The sequence below is a fragment of the Fistularia commersonii genome, chromosome 24, assembly GCF_037954325.1.
Source record: "Fistularia commersonii isolate RoL2024-O1a breed Wild chromosome 24, RoL_Fcom_v1.0, whole genome shotgun sequence".
NCBI classification, from domain to species: domain Eukaryota; kingdom Metazoa; phylum Chordata; class Actinopteri; order Syngnathiformes; family Fistulariidae; genus Fistularia; species Fistularia commersonii.
In genome coordinates, this window is record NC_141307.1 from 9,477,771 (window position 1) to 9,487,362 (window position 9,592).

Below are 9,592 nucleotides of genomic sequence, written 5' to 3' on the forward strand. Positions count from 1 at the left end.
GATAAGAGAATAGAGTTAGATGGAGAAAGTTGACCCGCTGTGGCGACCCCTGAAGGGAAAAGCCGAAAGAAGAAGAAGAAGAAGAAGATCTGGTGAACGAATATGCTGATTAGGAATGACTACACAATATTAAAACCACATACTGTATAAATTCACTCAAATTCAGTCCCAAGAATGGAAGATAAAGCCATTTGGTAAAAAATGTTTATCTTGCCAAGTTGAAGGCATTCCTTAAATCTGGTGTTTGTTGCTGACATATGCTGGATTGGACGGGACTTCGCATTATATATTTTACATTTACTGAAATCCAGCCCTGTGTTTTAAAAGATAGAACCATTTGGTCAAAATTATTTATCTCACCAAGTTGAAGCATCTTGGGAAATGTTTTAAATATCAAGGGAATTCTTTAAAACTGGTGTCTGGTGGTTAAATATGTCGAATTGAACGTGATTCTACACAATGTATGTTGAATTTACAATAATCCAGCCGCAGGTTTAAATGATAAAGCCAGTTGGACATCAAGTATATATCTCACCAAATTGAAGTCATTTGGAATAAGTTGTAATTATTTTTTCATTCTTTTAAGCTGGTGTCTGGTAATGAAATTTGCTGATAAGGATGTGGTTCTATACAATACAGAATAAACACAATGTATAAATTCACTCAAATCTAGCCATATGAATGAAAGAAATAGCCATTTGGTCAAGAGTGTTTATCTTACCAAGATGAAGATTTTTGGCACAAACTGTAAATAACTTTTGGATTCTTTAAAGCTGGTGTCTGTTGCTGACATATACTGGATAGGATGTGAATCTACACTATATATATTATATTTACTTAAATCCAGCCTCAGGTTTAAAATAAAGAGCCAGTTGGACGGTAAGTGTTTATCTCACCAACATGAAGGTTTTTGGCAGAAGCTGTCAATAAATTTGTAATTCATTAAACCTGGTGTCTGGGGATTAAATATGCTGAATTTTATCTGATTCTTCACAACATCAAATCCACACAATGTATAAAATCACTAAAATCCAGTTGCAAGAATGAAAGATAAAGCCATTATTTCCAAAAAAATTATCTCACAATTGAAAGGTTTTGGAACAAGTTGTTAATTACTTTGGAATTCTTTGAGGCCCATTTCTTTTGTTGAAATATGTTGAAATGGATGTGATTATACACAATCTTAAATCCACACAATGCATAAATTCATTATTATCCAGCCGAAGAATGAAAGATAAAGCCATTTGGTAAAAAATGTTCATCTTGCCAAATTGAATGAATTTGGAACAAGTTGTAAATTACTTTTGGATTCTTTAAAGCAAGTGTCGGTTTCTGAAATGTGCTAGATAGGAAGTGATTTTACACACTTAATGTCACATTTACTGAAATCTGACATCCTATCTTTAACCTAAAAACAAACAAAAATGTGCAATATCTCATTTCTGTGCAATATTCAGAAACTGTGCAATATTTCATCTCATAACAGCTACACTGTGCAATATTTCATCTCATCTCATAACAGCTACACTACAACGTTCCCTTCTATCATACTATTGTGCACTCCTTACCTCACTTGTTACTAAGACACTTATAGTTTTATCACTGCTTACTAAGACACTTTATAGTTTCACTGAGACACTTTATAGTTTATAGTTTATTTATATTTCTAATTCTGCCTTTCTTTATTATTTATTACTGTTATATTTTTCTGTAACTCTGGCACAGCAATTTCCTTCGGGATTTATAAGGTTGTTCTTATTCTTATTCTTATTCTTATTCTTATTCTTAAATCCAGCCGAAGGTTAAGAGGATAAAGCCATTTGGAAAAAAAATGTGTTTATCTCAAGAGGTTTGAGGTTTTAGGCAGAAGTTGTAAATAACTTTGGAATTCTTTAAAGCTGGTGTCTGGTGATGAAATATGCTGAATAGAATGTGATTCTACACAATTTATGTCACATTAACTGAAATCAAGCCGCAAGTTTCAGAGATAAAGGCATTTGGTCAAAAAGTGTTAAACACATGAAGTTGAAAGACTTTGGCACAAGTTGGAAATAACTACGCGATTCGTTAAAGCAGGTATGTGGTGGTCAAAAACGTTTAAAAGAATATCATTCCATAAAATATATGTCACATTTACTGAAACCATGCATCAGGTTTAAAGGATAAGCCCATTTGGTAAACAAGTGTTTACCTCCACAGTTTGAAGCTTTTTCACGCAAGTTGAAAATAACTTTGGAAATCATTAAAACTGATGTCTGGTGCTGAAATATGCTTAATGGCATGTGATACTACATAAAATACTTCACAATTCCCAAAATCCAGACGCAGGTTCAAAAGATAAAGCCATTTGGTTAAATAGCTTATCTAACCAAGTTTAAGCTTATTGGAACACCTTTTAAATCACAAGATAATTCTCTAAAGCTGGTGTCTGGTGCTTAAATATGCTGAGCAAGATATGATTCTACAAAATTTTTGTCAGATTTAATTAAATCAATCCGCAGGTTTCAGAGATAAAGCTATATGGTCCAAAAGTGTTTGTCTCACGAATTTGAAAGATTTTGGCACAAGTTGTAAATAACTTTGGAAATGGTTAATGCTGGTGTCTGGTGCTGAATTATGCTGAATAGGATGTGATTCTATACACTATATTTCACATTTACTGAAATCATGCTATATGTTGAAAGGATAGTGTCACGAGTCGGGGGCAGACTCGGGCAGGGAACCACACCAACAGGGCTGGAATCCGATCTCTTTATTTAGGCAGGGTCTCAGTAGAGTTATAGCAGAGTTACAATACTCTGGCGCCAGGCAGTGCGTGCCACTGCTCTTTATGGGGATGTTGATTAGCGGCGGCTGGGCGCTGATTCTCAATTGGACCGTGCCGTGTCTCCTCGCGGCTGCCGAGGATAGCGTCCCACGGAGCCGGCCTGGGCGGTCGGGGTGGAATTGCCGTATTAACGAGGGGTCCAGGATCCGCCGAGCCGGAACCCAGGATCTTCCCTCCTGACCATAGCCCTTCCAGTCCACCAGATATTGCAAATGATACACATTTCTTAAATCCAATTTCGTGAAAATCTGGGCCCCGTGGAGCAGAGTAAAAGCCAAGTCAATAAGGGGAAGTGGGTACTTGTTCCGGATGGTGATCCTGTTCAGACCCCGGTAGTCCACGCAGGGTCTGAGGCCCCCATCCTTCTTCCCCACGAAGAAGAACCCCGCCCCGGCCGGAGAGGTGGATGGTCGTCGCCAGGGAATCTCTGATATACTCTTCCATGGCGGTTCTCTCGGGTCTTGACAGATTATATAGTCGACCTCTGGGTAGAACTGCGTCCTGCTGGAGGTCTATGGCGCAGTCATAAGGCCGGTGAGGGGGGAGGGTCAGGGCTTTATCCTTGTCGAATACCCGGGTGAGGTCATGATACTCGGAAGGGACGCAGGATAGGTCCGGGGTTAATGGTCGATCTGGGGCTGCGGAACTACCGGGGGTTGGGGCGGAGGTCAGACAGGTTGCATGGCATGATGTGCTCCAGGTCTGGATTTTGCCGGCGGCCCAGTCGATGTGGGGATTTTGTAGTTGCAACCAGGGGAACCCGAGCACCAGGGGGGAGTGAAGTCCAGACAGGATGGCGAAGGAGATTGATTCGGAATGGTTACCAGAAATCCGGATACGGACGGCGACGGTCTGGCGCTGTACATGGGCCAGCCGGCGGTTGTTCAATGACAGGGTGCAGCGGGGTGGTTGGATAGCTGTGGTGGGGATGAGGAGCCCTTTAACCAGGGCCTCGTCTATGAAGTTGCCCTCTGCCCCTGAGTCTACCAGTGGCGAGACCGAGCGCTGGTGCATGCCCCACTCCAGCGAGGTTGGCACCCGTAGGTGGGCCTGCGGGGAGGAGATCACCGTACAACTCACCAGAGCCCCCCCGGTCACTGGCGAGCCTTGGCTTTTCCCAGCCTGACCGAGCAGGTGGCGGCGTAGTGGCCCACCTCACCGCAGTAGAGGCAGGCGTTTTGGCGCCACCGGCCAGTCTTCTCCTCAGCGGTGAGGTGCGCTCGACCCAGCTGCATGGGCTCCTCCCCCGACGCGGCGGGTCCTGGGGCTGAGGGCAAAGGACGGGCAAATGAATTTGGGCGGAGTGTCCTCAGGTCCGTCCCTTCCCGCCAGCTCGTCCTTCAGCTCATCATTGAGTCCTCTCTGAAAGGCGTATCGTAGTGCCGGGTCGTTCCAGTCACACGCTGCCGCCAGGGTCTGAAACTCAACAGCATACTCAGCCACACTCTGTCCCCCTTGGGTGAGGTCGCCCAAGCGTTTCGCTGCGTCGTCTCCCTGGAGAGGGTGGTCGAAAACTTCTCTCATCTCGGCGGTGAAAGCGGCATAGGCATTCTGTAGATCGTCGCAGTCCGTCTCTCCGCCACACTGCCGACCCCCAGCGTAGTGCAGCACCGGTGAGTAGACTGATGGTATATGCTATCTTCTGTTCGTCTGTCTTGTAGGTCATCGGCTGCAAGCCAAACACTAGTGAGACTTGTAGCAAAAATCCTCCACATGGGGCTTCCGGTGACGCAATGTACTGAGACACACGCACGGAGTTGAGCTCTCCCGAAAATTGGTAGTATTCGGCTGTTTATGAAAAAATACTTGACAGTTTAATGGTGGAAAAGTGGGTCTGAAGCATTGCAGATTGGGATGAGCACGGTCAGAGACACACGGAACGCAGCAAAATAGCAAAAACAGCAAGAAGAAGCGAAAGGAAAACATCGGCCGCCATCTTCCCCAAGCCAGGTGAGCGGAAAAACGGATGAACAGAACATGGAGAACATTCTTCGCGAATTGAAAGAGTTGAGGAAAGAAAATAAGCAAGCATTTGCAGACACTAAGGAACAATTAACTAGACTGGAGGTGTCGGTCACGGACTTGATTCAAAGGATGGAGAAGCTAGAGCGGAGAACTGAGGAAGCGGAGACCAGGGTATGCCAGGTGGAGGACACAAGCCAGCGCCATGAGAGGATGCTGAGGCACCTGTTGAAACGGGAGGCGGCCCTGAAGAACATGTGCGATGATCTACAGAACCGGATGCGCCGCAACAATCTGAGAATTTATCAAGTCCCCGAGGAAAGTGAGAAAGGTGGCATGATCGGTTTTGTGAGGAACTTAATTGAGACGGCGCTACAACTCCCGTCCGAGCTAAATATAAAAATCGAGAGGGCACACAGATCACTGGGGCTAAAGCCTGCGAGTTCAGCGCCTCCGCGCTCCATTATCGTGAGGTTTCTGGATTATACAGTAAAGGAAGCAGTGCTGCGACAAGCATGGGCCCAAAAACGAGTGAAGTTCCAAAAGGGAGTAATTTACTTTAACCAGGATTACTCTCCAGAAATACAGAGGAAGAGAACGCGGGTCCGAGGAGTGATCAAGCAGCTGAAGGAGAAGGAGATCCGGGCAATGTGCCGCTATCCGGCGCAGCTGAGAATCAACTTGGAGTCGGGAGTGAAAACATTTCCTCCGCTGGTGGATGCTGTGCCAACGTTGAAGAAGCTGGGCATCGAGTTGCAGGTTCGCGAGAGAGAGAGACTGGAATGGGAACTCTCAAAAGATACATGATACATACAAGACAGGATGGTGGGAAGAGAGAAAGAAAGGACACATCACTGTCCGCCGCAGACCTGCGGGCTGTTTTGCTGGACTAAAATGATGAGGAGTACTGTGCCCGGGTAATGTTAAAATAATTAGATAATGTTATTACTGTCAATCTTAAAGTTCTATGTGTATTACTGTTCATAGTTTAAACAGCCAAATATGCTGAAGTTAAGTGAATCATATTGTAAAGTTATTGAGAGGAGAGGAGAGTTAACTTTGCTATTATTTTCAATTAATATTTTTTTACGATGAGACCCGTGTTGGGATCACCGCCTCACCAAAGATTTTGTTTTTTTCTTTGGTCTGTGGTTTGGACAGCACTCAGTGCACTTTGCCCAGAGGGAATCTTAAATCCCAACCCTCTGCCTGCATTACAACAGGAGCTGGACAGATCTCTGTACTCAGCTGGACTATTGGAAGTCACATATGTTTACTTTATTTTTTCTGTTCTGTGTTTTAAGAGTTCTTATTTCCTTGACATGTCGGTTAGGTCGGCACAAGTGATTTTTGTTACTACGAGGGCAAGGATAGTTACTTTATGCAAAGGTGAATCTGGGGAGAGTAAAATGAAAATAGGAAATACCGATTTATGTCAGCGGTAGGGATTGTCAGTTATAATGTCAAAGGATTAAATAATCCTATAAAAAGAAAGAAAATGCTGACTCAGTTGAAGAAATTTAATTGCTCAATAGCGTTACTACAGGAAACTCACTTAAATGAGGTAGAACATAAGAAATTGAGGAGAGACTGGGTTGCACAGGTATTCTATGCTTTTTCTTCAAACAGCAGAAAGAGGAGTAGCAATTTTAATTAGTCATTCAATTAGTTTTGCAATTCAGAGAGAAGTGAAGGATAAAGCGGGGAGATATATACTTATTATGGGAACCTTGAGTGGAGTAGAGCTAACTATCATGAATATCTATGCCCCTAATGAAGATGACCCCAATTTCTTTAAAGAAGTGGCAACTGTAATGGCAAGAGAAGCCAGAGGTACTATAATTTTAGGAGGAGATTTCAATTGTGTTTTAAATGTAAAATTGGATAAAACTCCTTATGATTATGGGCCCATTAGCAGGAAATCCAGGGCAGCAAAACATATGTTGGAAGAATTAGGACTTGTGGATGTTTGGAGGGCTAAGAACCCGACCACGAGAGATTTCACCTTTCTGTCCATGGTACATGGGTCATACCCAAGAATTGATTTGATTTGCATTTCAAAACAAAGCTTATATAAAGTCAGAGAATGTGTTATTGAACCTGGTACCCTATCTGATCATGGTCCTGTATATATGAAATTAAATTTAGGCTTTGGTTGGCACTTCAAATACTGGAGACTAAATATTTTATTGTTGACAGATTCAAGTATAAAGGAAAACATAAAAAAAGCAATTGATGAGTACTTCAAAATTAATGATAATGGATCAGTATCCCCCTCGACTCTTTGGGAGGGGGCAAAGGTGGTGCTGAGAGGGAAATGTATTGAAATTGCGATTAGATTAAACCGACAGAGAATGGAAAAGGAAAAACAGCTGGAAAGTGACATAAAAAGACTAGTACATGAACACAAAATGACAAGGGACAAAAATGTCTTTAAACAAATACAAGAAAGTAAAACCTCCTTGGATGAACTTCTCACACAAAAAGCAGAGGGAGCACTTCGATATACAAGCCAAAGGTACTATGAAAAGGGAAATAGGGCAAGCCGGCTACTTGCCTTTCAACTGAGGAAACAACAATCAAGCCGTATTGTCCCTAAGATAAAACACCCCTCCTCTCTGACCGAGGTCTCCCACCCAGAGGAGATAGCTGAGGCATTCCAAACTTACTATAAAAACCTTTATGATACATCAGGAGAAACACAAGACAAAAGGAAATTAGAAGATATATTCAAAAATCTTGATTTAAGAAAACTCTCTGCATCTGAGGCGGACGAATTAATAGCTCCTATCTGAGAAAACCCACCTATCTGACCCACCTAAGACCTGGTCTGAGGCAGTAATAGCGGTTATACACAAAGAGGGGAAAGATCCATTAGATTGTGGTGCCTATAGGCCAATCAGTTTGTTGGGGAATGACGTAAAGATTATTAGTGCCATATTAGCAAATAGAATGCAGAAGTATTTAGGTAAATTGATTAATCCAGACCAGACCGGTTTCATACCAGGTCGACAAGGAGCAAATATTAGAAGAGCATTAAATGTACAATCAGTGGCAAGACATTCAGTTCACCCGTCAATGCTTCTCAGTCTAGATGCTGAGAAGGCGTTCGACAGAGTGGACTGGACATATCTGAAATTTACTATGGAACAAATGGGATTTAATATGACATTTATAAATGGATTGAAGCACTGAATAAAGACCCAATATCAAGGGTCAGGGTGAATGGGTACCGCTCCCAATTTTTCCACCTTAAAAAAGGAGTCAGGCAGGGGAACCCAATCTCACCTATTTTGTTCACATTGTGTATCGAACCGCTTGCTGAATTGATAAGGACAAACGATCAGATCGAGGTAATAGTAGATGAAGAAGGGGAGATACACAAAATTTCGTTGTTCGCGGATGACGTTCTTTTGTTTATAAGAAACCCTCAGTCATCTATACCGGCCCTTATGCAATGCCTGAGGGACTATGGGGAGGTGTCAGGGTACAAGGTGAATGAGGGGAAATCAGAAGCAATGATGATAACAGGATGCTGGCCGACATGCTTGGACGGACAGGTGAAATTCAAGTGGTCAAAAGGGGGCTTTAGATACCTGGGAATCATTCTCACACACGACACAAGTCAGCTATATAAGGCAAATTATGGCAAACTAATTTCTCAGATCAAAAATGACATGGAAAGATGGGAGGTGCTTCCTTTGTCCTTAGTTGGGAGGATAGAAAGTATCAGGATGAATGTCCTACCTAGAATGCTGTTTCTGTTCAATGCTCTGCCTATCACTGTTCCTGTATCTACCTTTACATTACTGGATAAGCTCATTTCCAAATATATATGGCAGAACAAGAGGCCCAGAGTGAGATTGAAAATACTCTGTGCACCCAGAGATAAGGGCGGATTGGCCTTGCCACACTTAAGAAGTTACTACCTGGCAGCACAACTTGGAAAAATGGTCTCATGGATAAAACTAGATATGGACACAAGATGGGTGCATATAGAGCAAGGTTCAGATAAAAATGTTTCGCTTTCAACTCTCCCCTTTCTAAATTCAAAAGCAAGACGTGGACTTAAGATACAAAATGAATATGTCAACCATACACTTAAGGTTTGGGAAAAGACAAGACGATTCCTGAATCTACCTCTAGCTCTATCGAGGGCAGCAAAAATAACAGCAGCAGGTGACTTTCTGCCAGCAAAGATGGACGGTGGTTTCATTAGATGGGCAGGGAAAGGTTTAATCACAATAAATCAGTTATTTGAAGGAAGAACTCTGAGGGCTTTTTCACAACTTCAGGCAAAATACGACATTGATTCTAAGGATTTATTTTGATATTTTCAAATTCGACATTATTTGATGACACACAAAGAATGGGACAATATTAAAGAAGCTTCAACTAATTTTGAACAATATTGGACTGAGATAGTTGAGAACAAAATGAACATTAAAAATACAATATCAGATATATATGGCAGGATACATATGGACACTTCAGTAGACACACTGGATGTGAAAGCTAAGTGGGAACTGCAATCTAATGCCATGATTGCTGATGGAGAACGGGAGAGTTCTTGGTTGCCCTGGCAACAATGTTTAAGCAGCCCAACATGGAGGGAGTTCAGCTGGAAGTTAAGAATAAGGTATTTTAAATCTCCCTTGATAATAGCTTTGTATGATAATAACTGTTCTCCCCTGTGTTGGAGGGGCTGTGGCATAACGGGGGACTTTTCCCACATTTTTTGGGACTGCCCTAAACTGATGAAATTCTGGGAAGAGGTAAAAAAACAAATAAGTGAGATTTTGA